Source organism: Mesocricetus auratus, unplaced genomic scaffold, assembly GCF_017639785.1.
Source record: "Mesocricetus auratus isolate SY011 unplaced genomic scaffold, BCM_Maur_2.0 Super-Scaffold_100006, whole genome shotgun sequence".
Taxonomy (NCBI): Eukaryota; Metazoa; Chordata; class Mammalia; order Rodentia; family Cricetidae; genus Mesocricetus; species Mesocricetus auratus.
In genome coordinates, this window is record NW_024429190.1 from 26,552,476 (window position 1) to 26,571,217 (window position 18,742).

The 18,742-nt window shown below is 42.2% G+C and overlaps 1 pseudogene; it reads left to right on the forward strand.

Moving 5' to 3' along the window:
* The first annotated feature begins 4,103 nt into the window (after positions 1-4,103).
* Positions 4,104-17,954, forward strand: LOC101823537 (annotated as a pseudogene).
* Positions 17,955-18,742: the final 788 nt, after the last annotated feature.

Sequence of the window (18,742 nt, forward strand, 5' to 3'; positions counted from 1 at the left end):
GATCTGCTGGAGATGGGGCAGTGAGAAGGGAGCAGCTGCAACAGGTGGTCTCCTATAGAGATGGGGTTGAAGATGCCTGACTGGATTTGAAGGAGAAATGGAAGCTATGAAAACACAGTAGGCTACTTGCTTCCCTGGCTAGAGTTGCCTGCAGGTTCCCAGAGAATGCTTGTTGGTGTTGGAGGCTGGCAAGAGCGTGTGTGGTGGGGAGAAGAGCATTTGAAAGAGAAGGTCTACAGGATTCATTGGATGTGGTGGTCAGCGAAAACAGGGAGACCACAGTAGGCATTTTGCTACAGAGCCTGAGTGGCCTAAGTATTCCCAGGGAATGCCTGCTGAGTTGGCAGCTGGGGTGAATTTGTATGGAAGAGAGACAGCAACAGGTGGTCTGCAGCAGAGCTCTGGAGGAGACTGAGGGGTTGGATTTAGATGCGAACATCTGCAGTCAGCCTACCAGAATCCCTGGCAGGAACCATATGAGGGTTCCCAGGAATGCCTGTTGGAGTTGGTTCCTGAGATAAAGAAATGAGCTAGGAAAAGAAAGTTTTGAGGGGAAGATCTGTGTGATCCACTGGAGGTGGGGGGAGGGTTGGAAGGGAGGCAGCAGCAGGTGGTCTGCTCTAGAGCTGGCAGTGAGACCAAGGGATTGAATTTGGAGGAATGGAATGAGATCTAAAGGTCTACAGTTAACCTACCTGCTTCCCTTGTGAGAATGAAAAATTTATATTTATTTCTGAGACAAAATTTCATTGTATAGTTCAAGCTAGCCCAGAATTCATAATTTTCCAGTCTCTGCCTGAAAATGATGTACTTTCTTATCTAGCTTGCTACATCAGGCTTTTTGTCCACTTTGAAACACATTTGATAGATGTTACTGGCTCCAGTTTTTACTCATGAAGAAATCAGATTCTGAAACTTAACTAATTTAAGGAAGGTCTGCACACTTTCAGGAGGAAAATGGAAGTTTTCAAAGCCAGGTTTGTATCACCTGTGACAGCTTTAACTTTAGTGATGTAATGCTTCAACACTATAGATTCATGTATGTTTTCCTCTAGTATAATTTGGTCAGAACAGGAACCTAGTTTTATTCATTTTTGCGTTATTACCAGTAAGTATTCCTTTCCCAAGATTGCTACAAAACAAATTATATCTTGAATAAATAAAAACAAAAATGAACTGCATAATACCCTAGATATCCAGAGGGGTTGATTCTAGTACCTCCACAGATACTCAAATCTGCTAATATACAATCACTTGTATAAAATGCTGCATTAGTTTTTCATTTTAGCGCTACATATCCTCCTGTGTACTTTAAATCATCTCAGGATTGCTTCTAATGCCTACCCAGCTGTAAATGTTGTGGAAATACTTGTTATGGTGCATTGCTTAGGGGATAATCCTAAGGAAACAGAATCATTTTTTCAATAACATTTTTGAACTCAAGTGAGTTTAATCAACCTATGTGGAGCCCATAAATACAGAGAACTGATGGGCAATGCACACACACACACACACACACACACACACACACACACACCACCATCATGACACATGCACACACAACTTGTATTTTTATAAACGGATGTTCATAGATATATGTATAGATACACGTGTAAGAAAAAGATTGCTATTCTTAGCATTCGGACACACCTGACCCACCCCGGCAACCTCACAGGGTGTGTTACCACAATTCACATGCGTTTGCCAGTATGAAGGCAGTACCCTGGCCTGCTCTGCAGTCTCTGCACATGAGCTGTGTGGCTGCATAAGGCTCTACATGGAGGTGTAGAAGACCCCTTAAGAAACAAGCTCTGCGTATTACCTCTTTTCCACTGCTCTTCTGAAGAGTCAGGCATGCCTCTCTCTCTCTCTCTCTCTCTCTCTCTCTCTCTCTCTCTCTCTCTCTCTGCCTTCCCCTTTCTCTCTCCCCTCTCTCCCTATCCTTCCCCCATTGCCTCATTCCCTTCTCTTCCCCAATAAAACTTCCCTCATAAGCTCTATCTACGTGGTATGTTTGCCCCTCAACTGCAATGGGGCTTCCTGCCATGGTTCTACTTGGACCAAATCTTGACAGTTATGGTTCATTTTCAATACTGAGATGTGTTTAGATTTACAGGCGGTGCTAGGTCCCTCTTTTCCTAGCTGGCAACTGGCACCTATGGTGATACTTATTTATGATCTAACAGATAAAGTTTGTCTGTAGGGAGCTGGTTGCAGTTACAGGACTATAACACTTCACAAAGCTCTGAGGAAAGGCTAAGGATGTAAATGAAGACAAAGAGAGTGGCTCATTCTTACAAAAAGAATGGCATTAATTTTAACCATAGTAGGGCCTTATATACCAATAGCAGGCATGGTGGAAAACCACCAAGGTCAGAAGAAGCCTACATTCCCAGGGCCATTCGGCAAAGGATGGGCCAATAACAGGAATTGGCATTTAGACAATAAGAATGGACAGAAAACAGGAACTTGCATGCAGGCCTTACTGGGAGGGGGAGCAAGAGGTATTTTGCTAGAATTGCCTAGTCACAAGCTGGTTAGAAGACCCCCATGCAGGAAGGGTGCAACACTTGCCTGAAGATAAGATCAGAGTGCAAAGCTAGCCATACTAGCTAGCAGTAGAGGTCAGGCAATGGTGGCACACACCTTTAATCAAAGCATTTGGGAGACAGAGGCAGATGGATCTCAGTTAGTTCAAGGCTACCCTTAGCTACATGAAACTGATCCTGCCTAAAAGAGAAACAGAGCTCACACAAAGGTGATCCCAGTACTTGGGATCCCACATCTTTAATCCAAGCACTAAAGAGGAATATGAGGTTGGAGGGGACAGAGTTCAGGGTGTCTGAGATTTAGGGGAGAGCACTGCAGTCTGAGGAACATTTGCAGTCTGGAGACTGAGTCTGAGAACAGGATTGTCCTTTTGGTCTGATCATTGGTAGAGGTAAGAGCTCTAGTGGCTGGTCACTTTGCTTCTCAGATCTCTAGCTTTAACCCCAACATTCTTCTCTTTGATTTTTATTATTCATGCTACAGGTTCCTGTTTGTTCGGATAATTATACAGTTATGGGTTGTCTGCTTCGGGACAGAGCCCAGGGTTGGAAAAAGGCAGGGTAGTCTGAAGCTCTGAGTTGTTCATTGGATGAGGCCAATGAGATGAGGACTTTGAGAGGGATGTGTGTTGTAGGATATTTGTACACTGTGAAGATACATTACTGTGATTGCTGTAATAAAAGGCTGAACTGCCAATAGCTAGGCAGGAGAGACAGGAGGGACTTCATGAAGAGAGAGAGACTGCTGGGAGAAAGGTGGAGTCACCAGCCAGACTCAGAGGAAACAGGATGGAAAGTACAGAGAGACAAGGTAAGGAGACACTTGACAGAAAGTAGATTAAAAAATATGGGTTAAGTTAGAAGAACTAGTTGGGAACAAGCTTAAGCTAAGGTCGAGATTTCCTGAGTAATAATAAGTCTTCCTGTCATTATTTGTGAGCTGGCATTCCAAAGAAAAGTACTGCTATAGATGCACGTCCCAGTTTATAGGAGAATAAGACAGGAATTCCTCACAATGGGGAGACTAAAAAGCCCTACACTGTATTACTCAGATCAGCATGCCATAGGGCATTTTTGTGTTTTCTCTGTTCTGGAGACCATTTCTGTAGAATTATATATTATAAAGTACCTTGTTTTTGAAAGGTTCAGGCATTACTCTGGCCTGCCCTGTTACCTGGCAGGATGCGCTCAGGCAACACTCTGGCCAGCCCAGGGTTCCGTGAGAACCAGGCAGGTGCAAAGGACCCCTTTAAGGGACTGACCCCTGCCCGTTTACTCTCTCTTACTCTTCTTCCTCTCTTACTCTCTCTTACTCTTTTGCTCTTGCTCTTACTCTCTCTCACTCTCTTATCTCTCTCTCTCTGCTCCCCTTTTCCCTCCCCATCCACCAATAAACTCCACGTGGGATCGTTGAGTCGCGGTCTGTGTCTCCTTACTGGATAAACCTAAACATTTTAACAACATTGGTTCCCTGACCTGGACAGGCTCTCCCTGCGGCTCTGCTGCCTGCCAACCCAGCAGGTGACCACGCAGGTAACCTGTAACATCGGAACAATGGCCCACTTTCCATCAACCGGAACGCTACATTTTACATGCAACACCGGCTACGATTTGGTAAGGACCCCCTTTAAGTCAGCGAAACCTTTCCCTAAACCCTAAGGGCTGACCGCCGAGTGTCTGCCACCCTTATGGTGTTTTTGGAAATGTGGGGAATTCATCCAGCCACGATCTTCAAGATCACAGTTGGCCCCCATCGTCTGACAATCATTCTTGGTTTTTTTTTCCACGGGCACGGCCTATTGGTAATTTTTCGGCCCCTTTAGGACGTTCCTTCCGAGCCTACGTGGCTTTGCTTCTAGGACGCTGGCTCTTTTTCGGGTGGTCTTTTTCTGCCCTTACTAGACTCTCGGGCTGACGAGTTCTGAAGAGTTTTTCGGTTCCTTTCTGAACCTACGGTGGTTCTTCACCTCTAGGACGCTGGTTCCTTTTCGGGTGGTCTTTTCTGCCCTAACTAAACTCTAGGGCTGATGAGCTCTGAAGAGTTGATCTGGCCGTTTTATTTTCCTTTAGACTGAACTCATAGATAACAAACTGACAAAGTAAATGTGATCTTTCTAACCACTGCCAGTGATCTGGTCGATGGAAGGAGTTGTCCTATGTTCAAGCTTTTCAATACCTCTCTACTAAACATTCTCTTCAACATTCTTTCTTCCTCTAAGTCCCATTCTTCTAGCTTTAAAAACTCCCGCCAGTCACAGAGGCTTCCTGCCACATCCCATCGTGGCTAAACCTGCCACAGGGCGGGAACCACCTTCCACCTGGGAGTGTTCTGTTTTGCCTCTCTCCTGTTGATCCCAGTTTAGCATCTGCTCAGGACATTCTGAGAGTTTTTCATTTTTTCCCCACAAATGAGGTTTGAGTTTTGGATTTTTTACTGCTTGGACCCACGAGGGGTCTCTCGGGTTTTATACCCTGGCACGGGCCATTCATTCATTTGTTTCTTAGACCTACGTTGGTCACACATCTTTCTGCCTCACTTGTGGAGAAAAAAGGCCACTTCTGCTAACCGACGGAAATGTGCCTATAGAGGCTGCCATCTTGGCGATCTAAACCATGCGGCCTAGCTTAGAAACGTGTTTACTGAGTCCGCCATATTTACCACGTGACCTACCTGTAGACACACCCACTCAGACCAGCCAGCTTCTGCCGGTCCTCTGTTCTATCTGCAAAAATCTTCCTTCTCATCACTGTCTCTTTAAATCTATCTGTTTACTACAAGTTTGGGTCAAACACTTTTACCCAATCCTGTTTAATGTATCTATACATATGTGTAAAAAATTAGGTAACTTTAATTCAACTATACTAAATATCAAGTATTTCTAAATTGTTATATCTTTTAAATGATGATAAACATTTAAAGTTATAAGGGTCTATTTCAGATTAAGAAAATATAACACCCAGTCCTTCCTGTAAGCTGGTTACAAAGGTAAAGCTTCTATTACTTCTATTCTCTAGCCATCTATGTGCTTAAGGCAAGTCACTAGAGATAAATTCTGTCTACTAACATATACTAAACAGACAAATGGTCCTCAAAATGCTCAGAGATCTAGAGAACATGGCATTTAAATGTCTTATTTAAAAGCTTTTTATAACAGAGACAGGCCAGCTGCTAGCACCACCCCATTTCCTCCAAGAAAAGGACACTGAAGAAACTCTGCCCACAAAAGTGGCATTGCTGGCCACTGAGCAACCCTGCCCTTCACCTCAACTGCTTCAAAGGACTCTTCAGGCTGTGAACAAGAGGACACTGGAATCGACTTTCTCCATGTTGCTCGGGTCAACGATAGGAAAGTCTTCCTAAAAAGTCCCAATCCACAGGTCTCACTATCAGCAAAAGGCAGGTGTTCTTGGAGCTTCTGATTTCAACAACTGTGGAGGCCCTTGGGGGTGGCTGTCCATGCAGTCAGCTACTAAGTCTCTCATTATTCAATCTCAGGTAAAATCTTATCCTTCTCAAGAACTCTGATGCTTTTGACGGCTGGTAGCTTTGCCAACTTAAAGTAGCAGACAAGGCAAAGCTCTGTCATAAAACAGATTTCAGGAATGAGTACTCTAAGGTTTATATAAGATGCTTAAGTTGAGACATTAAAAAATATGTTCCAAGTTTCTCTCTTTCATTATACTACTCTCATAGTCTTAACATTAATCAATAAAGTTCTGATAAGCTACTAATCTAACTCCGACAGTGCTAAACAACTATACCACTATATGATCATAACTATAAGCTCAAAATTAAGGTGCTTTTCATTGTGCTAAAATATCTGTCAGTTTTAAAAATGTTAATGCTTTCAGCCAAGTCTCTTCTAACACAAATATGCTGCTGATATGTCTAATACTTATGTTTTCACAAACTCAAAGGATTATTGTCAGTTCCAGAAAGCCAAATTGGACCCATCCAAACAGGTCAGATTCACTCCAAATATTATTCAATCTCTCCCTGGTCCTGGAACTCCCTTCCCTCTTCCCTCATCTTGGGACCCCTCGGGAACCCCTTCCTCATCTTATGATCTTCCCTGCAAATGCCAGGACCTAAGAAAGAAAATTTTAAACCTAACTTTGTTCTCTACTCTGCTAACATCTTGCCAGATCTACAGAGGCGCCAGACAGTCCCTTACAGCCTGGACTACAGAGAGTCCCATACGCCCTGGACTACAATAGAACAGCCAGCGTGGCAACACCCCAACTTTCTCAGGTTCCCCCAAAGATGATCGACGCCCTCAGGTCAGCAGGAAGCAGTCTTAAGAACTCAACGTCCTTGATCCCGAACCTGCCACGTCTAACACCCCCATCTCTTTTTAATCATAAATAAAGGTGGGAATGAAAGGTTCAGGCATTACTCTGGCCTGCCCTGTTACCTGGCAGGATGCGCTCAGGCAACACTCTGGCCAGCCCAGAGTTCCATGAGAACCAGGCAGGTGCAAAGGACCCCTTTAAGGGACTGACCCCTGCCCGTTTACTCTCTCTTACTCTTCTTCCTCTCTTACTCTCTCTTACTCTTTTGCTCTTGCTCTTACTCTCTCTCACTCTCTTATCTCTCTCTCTCTGCTCCCCTTTTCCCTCCCCATCCACCAATAAACTCCACGTGGGATCGTTGAGTCGCGGTCTGTGTCTCCTTACTGGATAAACCTAAACATTTTAACAACAGCTTTCATTAGTGTTTTAAGTTTGTTATTTCTTATTAATAATGTATGTATGTGTATGCAAACACACATACAGACAGTGGGATGTAATAGTCATACACATAGATTCCTATACTCATGCACACAGTGGGTCAACTTATACTTCCTTGATAAATAGCTCAGAGCTTGATAAAAACAAAACCAGAAACTGGAACAAATCAACTGAGATATAGGTAAAGGAAAAAAAAAGTCTTGGAATTAGGAAGCCCAGCACTAAGAGACACACCAGAGAGTGCTAAATTCGAGGTTTCTTCCTGATAGATCAAGGAAACTTACCTTGTGTGTCGGAAATCACACCCTCTAGGGTTTCCAGCAGGCTAATGGTACACATGTTATTTCATTTTCTTCCTGTTGTGAAAATAAAAGTGTTTACTTTTTTGTCTCTTGAATAATTTCCTGGGGAACACTGGTCTCTGTTTATGGGGGGGATGGAAAACTCCAAAATTGCCGAGCATTTGCAAGGGCTGTAAATCAATCATAAAGTGCTTTTCTTCAGCATTCTCATTCCTAACTCCAGCATGATAATTATTAACATAGCCTCCCCGCCCCCTCTCTAGTCATCTGCACCTGAATATGCTATCTCACTTTATCTGTGATTTCTCTTCAGCTTTATTAGTTTAAAGAGCCCATGGCTACTCTCTAATGAGAGACAACCAGGCTACCATAGCCTAGGTCACCCTCTATTGCTTGATTGTAGATAGAAGAAAGTTCACTGGGAGGTAACAAAAAACAGACAAAACAAAAAAACATAAAAATACCACCTACAAAAAGTCAGTATACAAAATCACAACAGGCTTTTGTAACTATCAGGAAAAACTACATTCATTTTATGTCTCCCCCACCCCAATAATAAAAAAAAATCAAAGAAAAAATATTTCCCCTCGGGGCATTAGCCTTTCCGTGGTGTGCTCTCTCCCTTGTGATCTCTAAAAGCTAACAAATCTGCTGAACAACAGACCCTGGTGTTTGCTTCTGAACCCCGAGCTTTTCTCCTTGGAGCAGTTGGCCTGGAGGGAAGTTTCTCAAATCAGTGTCAGCTTCCAGCCAGCGGTTTGCATCCTACTGCGAATGCTGATGAGAACAGCCGGGCTCCCGGGGATGAGGACTGGGAATTGGCAAGGCATTTCTGTAGGTCTGGGCCATTGATTACTCCTTCATCTGGTTGGGACTTCAAAGGCTTGCATGCCTTGTTATCCGTTTTGTACCCCTCGTGTCACTTCTTATAATACTTTGGAATATTTCCCACAAGCCGGTTTCTCTTAGCAGACACTAGTCCGCATCCGAGATTCAACTGTCTAGGGTGATAAGAGACAGAATTGATGTCTTAGAGTGCTAAATTAGTTGGTGTAAAAAGTCAGAGGGTGAAAGAGAGAATGGGTTTGTAGATGGCAGGAACACATTTGGCACAGGACTTTCCAGGGTACTCTTAGATGTCAACCTGAGTGGCTCTTGATAAACTAAGAGGTATGCCTCTGGGAAGATCCCTAAGGGTGTTTCCTAGAAGAATTAACTGAAGGAGAAGACCTCCCTCGGACAGAGGAGGGCCTTCTGGCTGCAGTTCAGCAGTACAGAGATGGGTGGGAAAAGCTGGGCTGCTGCCACCCCACGCTACTGGCAAATCCATATATTTTCCGCTGTCGTCCTTTGCTAACACCAGGACTATCACTCTCTGCTTTCTTTCTTATTTTCAAGCCCACGTATGGCATTGCTGGTAAATTTGAACTCAGTAGTACGTTTGCAGAAGAGAGAAGAGAGAATACCTTACTTGAAGTGTGACTGTGGACATTTTATTTTGTTTAACGTCCAGTTAACTGGGAGCAAAGTAGGCTCACAGAAGCACTTTCTGAGCTCCTGCTCCAGCATGAAGGTGGAAACAGTCAACACTTGGATATAAGGACTGTGTAAATTTCTGAACACCAATATTAAGTCTCTCCGTCAATGCAATAAATCAGATCATGCTGAATTAAAGTCCAGGTTTTAATCTGAGCAAAGCATTCCTGGTATTTCCACGGACAGAGGAGAAACCACAGGGAGAACCATGTAGCAGGGTGGGAATAACCAGCTTAAATAGCCTGGAGGCATTATGGGTAAGCCACAAACTCATGGCAATGTATAGTTTGATACGTTAATAACTAACAGAGCACTAGCCAATAAGAAGCCTGAGCTAAAAAGTTTATAATTAATAGTAGCCTCGGTGTGTTTTTTTTGGGGGGGACTGAACAGCTGCTGGACCAGGCAGGACAGAAACTCCATCAAAAATACCCCTAAACCTTTACAGGCCAGGAGTTTCCTTCCCTTCCCAATATTCTCATCCACATATAAGCCACTTATTTCAGCCATGTGCTCATGTGCTCTTTTGAATCTCTCTCTCTCTCTCTCTCTCTCTCTCTCTCTCTCTCTCTCTCTCTCTCTCTCTCTCTGTTCCCTTGGCTCTCTCTTTCTCAGTCCATTGTTAAACCTGAGAATTTCAAAGAGAAAGACTGAATCCACAATTGTCTGACAGAAGCAAGCTTTACTTTGGGGTGTACTGGGAGTTGCCAGTCCAGCTGCCTCTCCTCAAGTCTGGGTTTTAGAGAGGAGATCCCTCAGGCCTCTTGAGATCCCTTTTGTCGGAGACACAAGGTTTTCACAGGAGTGAGAGAGTTTACTGTTATACGTTGCTAGAAAAATACAATGAAAAGGAAGGAACAAGGGTAAGGATACCCATCATGTGAATAGGGTCCTTAACTTTAGTGTAGGTTGAAAAACATGTTTTGTAGCATACATCACATCTAAGAAATAAGAACTTATTCTTAATTACAAGTAGAAACCTTAACTTGCAAGGACTTAACACAGGACACACTGGAACTTATTTTTTTTTAGTCACAGACAGAAATCTTTTTTTTTTTAATTTTTATTTTTAAATTTAAATTTGAATTAGAAACAAGGCTGCCTCACATGTTAATTTCAGGTCCCTCTCCCTTTCCCTCCCCTCCTCCCATGCCCTCCCACCAACCCCTCCAATATCCCCCCATTTCCCCAGGGAGGGTGAGGCCCTCCATGGGGGTGTCCATAGTTTGTCATTCCATCTAGGGCAGGGCCTAGACCCTCCCCCGAGAGTCCAGGGTAAGAGTGCATCTCTCATTGTTGGATGGACATCCAAAGTCCATTTGTATACCCGGGATAAATACTGATCTACTATCCAAGGCCCAATAGATTACCTAGGCCTCCCCACTGACACCCACGTTTAGGGAGTCTTGGTCAGTCCCATGCTGGACTCCCAGCCATCAGCACAGACAGAAATCTTAGCCTGTCTGTGGGTTAAGATTTTAACTGTCTTAATAGCAAGCAGAAATCTTTTTTTTCTTTTCCTTTTTAATTTAAGTTAGAAACAAGCTTTCTCTACATGTCAATCCCAGCTCGCACTCGCTCCCCTCCTCCTCCACCCCTTCCCCCAGGCCTAGTCTCCCATTCAGTCTCCACTCCAGCTCCCAGGGAGGGTGAGGCTCTCCATGGAGGATCTCCAGAGTCTGTCATTTCATCCAGGGCAGGGCCTAGGCCTTCCCTCAAGAGTCCAGGCTGAGAGAGCATCCCTCTTTGTGGGATGGGCACACAAAGTCCATTTGTATTTCAGGGATAAATACTACCCAAGGCCCCATAGATTACCTAGGCCTCCTCACTGACACCCACATTCAGGGGGTCTGGATCAGTCCCATGCTTTCCACGCAATCATCAGTCCCCCTTGTTCAGGTCAACTGTTTCTGTGGGTTAAACCAGCCCAGTCTTAACCCCTTTGCTCATCAGTTCTCCCTTTCTGTCACTGGATTCCAGGAATTCAGTTCAGTGTTTAGCTGTGGGGGCCAACAAAAATCTTAACCTGCAAGGTATATTGTTCCTGTTTTGGTCTCACATTCCTCCTTTGTTTTCCCTCCCTTCTACTCTCACTCACCCCACATGCCTCATCACATGACCCAGTGCAGTTTGGATTCTTCCAGTCGCCTCTGGCTGTACTCTCCCCCATATCTGCAATAAAACCCCCTCCTCATTTCATTCAATAATGTTAATCTGTGCTTTCTGGCTCATATTGTGTCTTGACATGTGGTGGACACAGAAGTCTGTAAGGTCTAGTCTATGTTTAAGGAACATGGCACTGGTAGGGATATGAATCAGCACAAAATTTCTGACAGTGGATTGTGAGGGAGCATAAAAACAAACAGTGAAGTCATCTCTCTTTTAACTAGTTACTGCTAAATTCCACCTTTGTGTGCATACTGTGTAAATATGGCCCCACCTTTTCTAGTTTACTTGTATATGCTTGTGTATAGGCTTGTAGGCTGTTCTAAGTGTGTCCAGATTCAGTCACTGGTAATTATGGACAACATTTGACTGTTGATTGCAGGTATGGTGGAGAAAAAGAGTTTAGAATGCAATGGAATTGGGTTTAATTCATTCTATGAAGTGTCTACATTCAGTGATGTTGGAAATTGGAGGTTTTGAGTGGTGAGAAGGTGATGAATGCATGCCTGCTTAGACTGGAATTAAAGACCTTGTGAAAGAGACCCCACATGTTTTCCCTGATCTTTTTGATATGTGAGGACACAGCCACAAGGTCCATTGAATGAGAAAGATGAAAATGTTCACTAGACACCAAATTTTGACTTCTTAAGCTTGGACCTTCCAGCCATGTGAAGTCTGAAAACTGAAATTCTTTTGTGTAAAAGCTACCCAGCTTTGGTGGCTTTGCTGTAGCACTCCAGGTGGACCAAGTTGATTCATAATTTTACCATTTCCTATCTGGCCTCAAAGTTTGAAGTTTCTCACTTTGGTCTCCTCTGTTTTGGAGACCTCATGGGATATTCATACCTCATGATGTTGGGTGTTAAATGAGACTACCAAGAAATTCAAACAATCAAGCTGAGTTTTTTAGGAGAGATTTTATATTTCACTGTTTGTTATAAAATCTAGCACTTAACATAGAGTTAATTACTATTACTCAGATTTTGGTGAGCTGAAATGGCATATGCTTTTAAATAAGGTTAAGTGTACCTGAGTCATGTGTGTCACTTACAAATCTTCCTATTGCAGTCTCATCATGCTCACCCTTAACACAATATCCTGGACAGAGGATTTTCTAAACTATGTATACAATATACAAAATACTTTCTTTTTTGAACTATGTCTTGTATGACTCTGAGACTTCTACATGTTTTTCCTCCTGCCTAGAATATTATTCTTTTCCTTTCTATCTAGATAACTTTTATTTTTCATAGAGACCTAACTTGAATATTATATTTCTAGAATATTACCCATACTTTTTTAATACAATATCATGAAGGACTAGTATGTGTTAAACTATAATAAACCACATATCATTTCAAACATTTGAATGGACTATTCTTTTTATTACTTACACAATCTTATGATTTTATTACCTCTATAACATTGGAAAAGATTATATCACTCCAGTCTGAGACAATTCAGTTGATAAAGGCATTTGTTCTACAAGTTTAGGGAACTTCAAATGATCCTGGGAACCCATGTAAAGGTGGAAGGAGAGAACTATCTCCAGAAAGTTGTTTTGTGACTTCTACACAAAGGCCATGGTGTACAGACTTATGCAAACACATCATATATACAACATCTATAATAACAAAGTCTATTAAGATCATAACACTGGTTTTGGAGACTTACTGGATCTGGGATTCTACCCTATACTTATATATCCTTAAATTCTCATGATAGTTTGTTTTCTGACTTCTTTCAGAGGACCATGTACCTCATTCCATTCAAGAGTTATGCAGCATCAATGGACTATGTTCACATATTATCTTAGCTTTTTAAACTTTCCTACTCCATTCTGTTTGAAAGTCAGGGCCTTTTTAGCTGTCTAAACCTTACCACTCTGTCTGAAAGATAAAGAAATAAGTCAGTTGGCTCTGGGGTTGACATGCTCACCAAACGTTGACATCTAGTTTCCAATCAGTTTCTCATTTAAGAGTTTATTAGCAAAATCTTGCTTAGCATCATGCATTCTTTCCCCTATCAATCAGAAGATTCTATAGTACAAAACTGCGCTGCCAGAGAAACTCATTATAAATATCGGTTATCAACAATCAGTGAACATAAAATCATGCTTTCCTAAAACAGTACCTTTATCTGTGTATTTTCAATTATCAGTTGAGTAATGGTCACATTTCTTGACAGCTGTCTGTGTTTAGAATATGCCTGGACCATACGACTTAACACATTATTCATGAGTTTTTCCAAACACAGTATTTATAGAAATATTTAAAAGAGGGGCACTATTTGTGGGATTTACATACACAAACCAAAGTAAAAAACAAATGACTCTACATATTCCAGTATCTTCCTGTTCAGGAGAAAATTAATTAAGTGAAATTAATAAGTGAGCCAGATTTTGTCCCACTAATGTTAGTAATTCAACACTTTAAAAATAACGTATCTTCTAACCATATATAGAAGAAAAATCCACTGACCTCCTTTGATTGGTTATCTATTTTTATACGTCCCTAATGTAGCAAACAATTACTCTTGTCAGTTTTTGTTACAATGTTCTTAAGATCTAGGGCAACTCTTTTTCATTTTTTTCTTCTTCATCATGTATAAATGCAGACAACAAGGGCATTTCACAGGCTCATGTCAGAGACATCAATCGTTTTTTAATGAGGCCATAACCCTGAGTAGGTCATGGAATATTAAAAATAAATGAACATATTGCTGTCGCTGGGGATTGCACTCTCTTGGCTGAAGGGTATCGATGAGGAAACACAATACCAGAACACAATACCTCAAACTGCCTTATTTCAAAAGGCAGTTAATTAGCAGACGCTGTTTGAACGGCCCTTGCCCATGTCCTTGGAACACTCGAGTTATGTCTGTGTCAGTGAGAGAACCATGCTCAGCTTTTCTCAATAGAGGCCAATTGGCTGAGACACATGACCAGGCTTTATCTACACAGTCAATTGGGAGAATTAAAAGGTCAGTTGTTCAATAGGAAAGATTTCCCTTTAGTGGCCCTGTCTAGCAGGGAGATTATCCTCATGAATGAGCAAGAATGAGAACAATAGTTTGTGAGGACTGGACCCAGTCAATGAAAGTACAGAGGGAAGTGGGGAGAGGGAGACAGAACAGGGGCTTGCCACAGTGACATGTAAGTTCTTCTTCTTCCTCCCCTTATTGGCCCTGTTCACTTCCTTCGCCATCATTGTCACACCATTGCTGCAGAGGGGAGATGGAACGCTCTCTCTAACCTGCAGCTTGTTGTACTCATTGTTTAGTTTACTCATGACTCCTTCTTGCTTCTCCTCCTGCAGAATGGCTGGTTATTTCTGAAGTACCATCATTTCTCTCACTGCTTCTGTGAAGCCTCTCCTGACTCTTCCTGCCATGTGGGGTTGACCTTCTGGGGACACCTGTGGCCAAACCAGTTATGAGTGTGTTATGAGTTTCCAAAGTTTCCAAGACAGGAAGTACAATTTAAAGGCTGTATGCCATTTAGGTTAGTTAAGTCCTTTTACCAGCTTTTCCTGGGGCCTATGAGCAAAAATGAATCTTATTACTTTAAGGTTAGGGTAGTTTATAGTAGCTGTAGCCTGCATTATTCCCATATCCTCCAACTGAGAACAAACAGGGACACAAAGAGCCCAGAGGAAGTCTGAGGAAGCAGATGGCTGAATAATACATAGAAGAAAACCATCTTTCTGCCATCTGGGAACACCTGCATTTAAAGCTATTGAAATTTTGAATTCATTAGCTTTACCAAATAAGGTTTCACTTAATAATGTAATATCCATGACTTAATTTTATGCATTGACTCAGTGCCATGGAACCTGCACTTTAAAATTAATTATCGTGTGATAAAATCACTGTGTAGTTGTACACATGCTTTCCCAGCACATGCAGGGAAAACGATTCACCTTTGTAGCCAAGGTGCCTTGCAAACCAGTTATACCACAATGGGAACAAAATGCAAAACTGAACTATAATTACTATTGCACAAGCTCCTTCTCTGTACAGTAAATATATCTGTAATTTGCAGCTTCTATACAGTAAGCACTGGTTTCTGCTATTTTCAAGAAGTTGCAATCATTTATTCCTTAGAGTGTATGTTGTTCCGTAATGTATACCAGGCATATGGCAAAGGCCATAGTTAAAGCTGTGAAAGAGACAGTGTTTTCTCCTTCAGAGATAGCCCTGGAAATTCAATTTTGAATAGTCTCTGGAATGTTACTGGGGAAGTTTGCAAAAGGTACACCTTCATTGTCTTCAGGTCCACAGTCATATATTTACACAGCATAGGACTGCTATCATGTTAGTCAAACCTTCTTACTTGCAAGTCACGTTATTGCTGAATCATTAAACAGCCACGTTCACTACAGTCTGTGAAAAACATACATATTGATACCATTACATTTGGCTACTTTGCCATCACAGTTTGTTTTTAATCAGTTGCTGTCCCCAAACATGTCTGAAGGTGTTGCTGTATATTGATATTTTGAGAAGACAAGTTATGCATTTGTTCTGGCATTTGATGGACCAGTTTATTATCTAAATTCTAATTGCAGTCTGCTGATGTAAATGAAATTTTACAAATGACCTTCATGGCTATAAAACTAATGAATGTTAAAACACCAAGTTTCTTCTGAGTCTGCATCTGTGCACGCTCACAATGCCAGTCCTACCCTCATGAACACTTTCTGTTAGTTGAAATCTTCAATTGTAAGTGCTCAACACTTACAATTCATAGTACAAGGTCAATTATTATGGATGGTATTGCTGGAAGCTATGCATTCTCTGTCTTTGTTTGCACGTCAGCTGAATTTCTGAGCCTGTAAATCTCATCAATAACTATCCAAGGAAACCAGCTTGAAGAATAATGAAAAATGCATTTGGGTAATGATCAAACAAAACTTTTTGCACTTCCAGAATAAGTTTCAAGGAATTCATAGCCAATATCTCATTTCAGCAGCTACATGTAAACATTTGTACAGCAGGGTAGACTACATATGTATGGACTTTTTGTCAAAAGACAGTGAAGGTTGCCTGGGAGGGCTTATTCCCTAGCAGCAAGAATATAGAATAGTTGTCATGAACACAGGAGGCTCAATTGCCTCTCTCTCAGTGAAAATTATGAGAAACATCTCTGATCATTATGAGACTTAATTATGACAATGGATAATTCTCAGCTGTAGTGCCTAGTGTTTGTTGATTTCTCAGTAAATGTTGCCTTTAAATATTATTCTGTGGCATATTGTAAAGCGTATTTTTTTTTATCTGATCTCAAATGTGTCAGTACCATGAAGCAGTATTGAAGAATCTTGTTGCTGTACATCAGTTTCCAAAGTTTCCAACATTCTGTTGTTGGAGTTCAGGATTAAAGTTTGCTTGATCCACACTGTTAGCTACAGACACAAGTTTCACTACAGGTACTAGGTCTAGTAAAGATTGAGCATCCTCTAAATCCAGCAAAGAAAGGAATGACATTTCTTCCATACCTTCTCATTACTAATTCTTATTTTTACTTTCTTGTGGTCACTTTGTCTTTTAAACAGTTCCTCAACCTTGCAAGAAAATTATATAAAACAAATCTATTTGCACTTTTCTTCCTTCACCTGTCTGAAATGCATTATTTATTTATTTATTAAATTATTTATTTATTTATTGTTTTTCAAGACAGGTTTCTCGGTAGCTTTGAAGGCTGTCCTGGAACTCGTGCTGTAGACCAGGCTGGGCTCCAACTCAGAGAGATCCACCTGCTTCTGGCTCCTGAGTGCTGAGATAAAAGGCATGCACCACCAGTGCCCGGGAAAATTTGTTACTCTTAATATTAAAAAATATGTTCAGAGATATTATAATGTCTTAAGATGTCATAATAAAATTGCTACTTTGCGGTTCAAGAAATGGTGTTGAACTCGGGAGGCAGAGGAAGGCAGATCTCAGTGAGTTCGAGGTCAGCCTGGTCTACAGAGCAAGTACCAGGATAGGCCCCAAAGCTACACAGTGAAACCCTGACTCGAAAAACAACAACAAAAATGGTGTTGATTAAAACTAAATTTATCTTAGCCGCACCTGGGCCAGGGAAGGAGCTGGCAGCTCCTTCTGACCTCATTCCTGCTGCCACGGGCTTTGGCCAAGGCCATGCTCACAGGACATCTCAGTGATCGAAGCCTCCATAGCAGTGTGGTGGCAGCAACCTACAAGTATGTGAATGTAGAAAAGGCTGAGATGGACATGAAGTCCGTAACTGACTATGCAACTCAGACTCTGATGTGGACAGTATTTACCTGATGGAGGACTGGGCATGACCCTGAGCCACCATCAACTTCCCATTTAAGAAAGGAGCACTGAGTGCACGCTTCCATGGGGAACACACATTGTGCAGCTACCCATCTGGGGAAGAGCGCTGCACTGCCTGCTAGCTGTGTGAGGCTGTCTGACCTGCACAGGCCTGTGGACTACTCGTTATGACATCAACATTATCAAGTGTATCGACTGTGGTTTCTAGCAGGAGGCCTGCCCTGTTGATACTATCGTGGAGGATTCCAACATTGATTTCTCCACTGAGACACATGAGGAATTGCTGTACAAGGAGAAGCTGATCAACAATGGGACCAAATGGAAGACCTAGATCTTTGCGAACATCCAGGCTGTCTACTTATACCAGTGACCTGGCCACTTAACTCAGTTTTGTGGCTCCTGCTGCCCATAAAGCGGCTATGATAATGACACCAACTGGCATTAAGGCTACCTTAAATGCCCTCCCATGATAATGAGAATGATGGCTACCTTATATACTATCCTAGAAGCCTCCACCAATGGCTGACAGAAGCAGAGGCAGACACCCACAGCTAAAAACCGAATTGAACTTGTGGAACCCAGTTGCAAAGAGGAGTAATGAGCAAAGGAATCAAGACCATGCTGTGAAACCCACAGAGGCAACTGACCTGAACAAGGGGGAATGCATGGACCCCAGACTGATGACTGAGAGGCCAGCATGGGACTGATCAAGACATCCATCCCCTACCCCCATGAACCTGGGTGTCAGAGAAGAGAACTTGGCAATTTATGGAACCTTGGAGAGTAGAGCAGTATTTATTCCTGATATACAGATGGAATTGGGGAACCCATACCATGTGGAAGGATGCTCTCTCAGCTTGGACACACAGGGGACAACCTAGGCCCTGCCTGGGATGATATGACTGACTCAGAAAATCCCTCATGGAAGCCCTTACTCTTCCTGGGGAGCAGGCTGGGGATAGAATGGGGTGAGGGGATGGGAGGGTTGGGGGCCCGGAGAAGAGGGGAGGGAGAGGGCACTGAGAGTAATATGTGTAAAAAGTTAAATACAAAAATACAAAAACAAACAAACAAGAAACCCTAAATTTATCTGTGGTTGCAATATAAATGAAATTTAAAAGAATAAATAAGTTGTAAAATATTGGATTTGCTTGCACC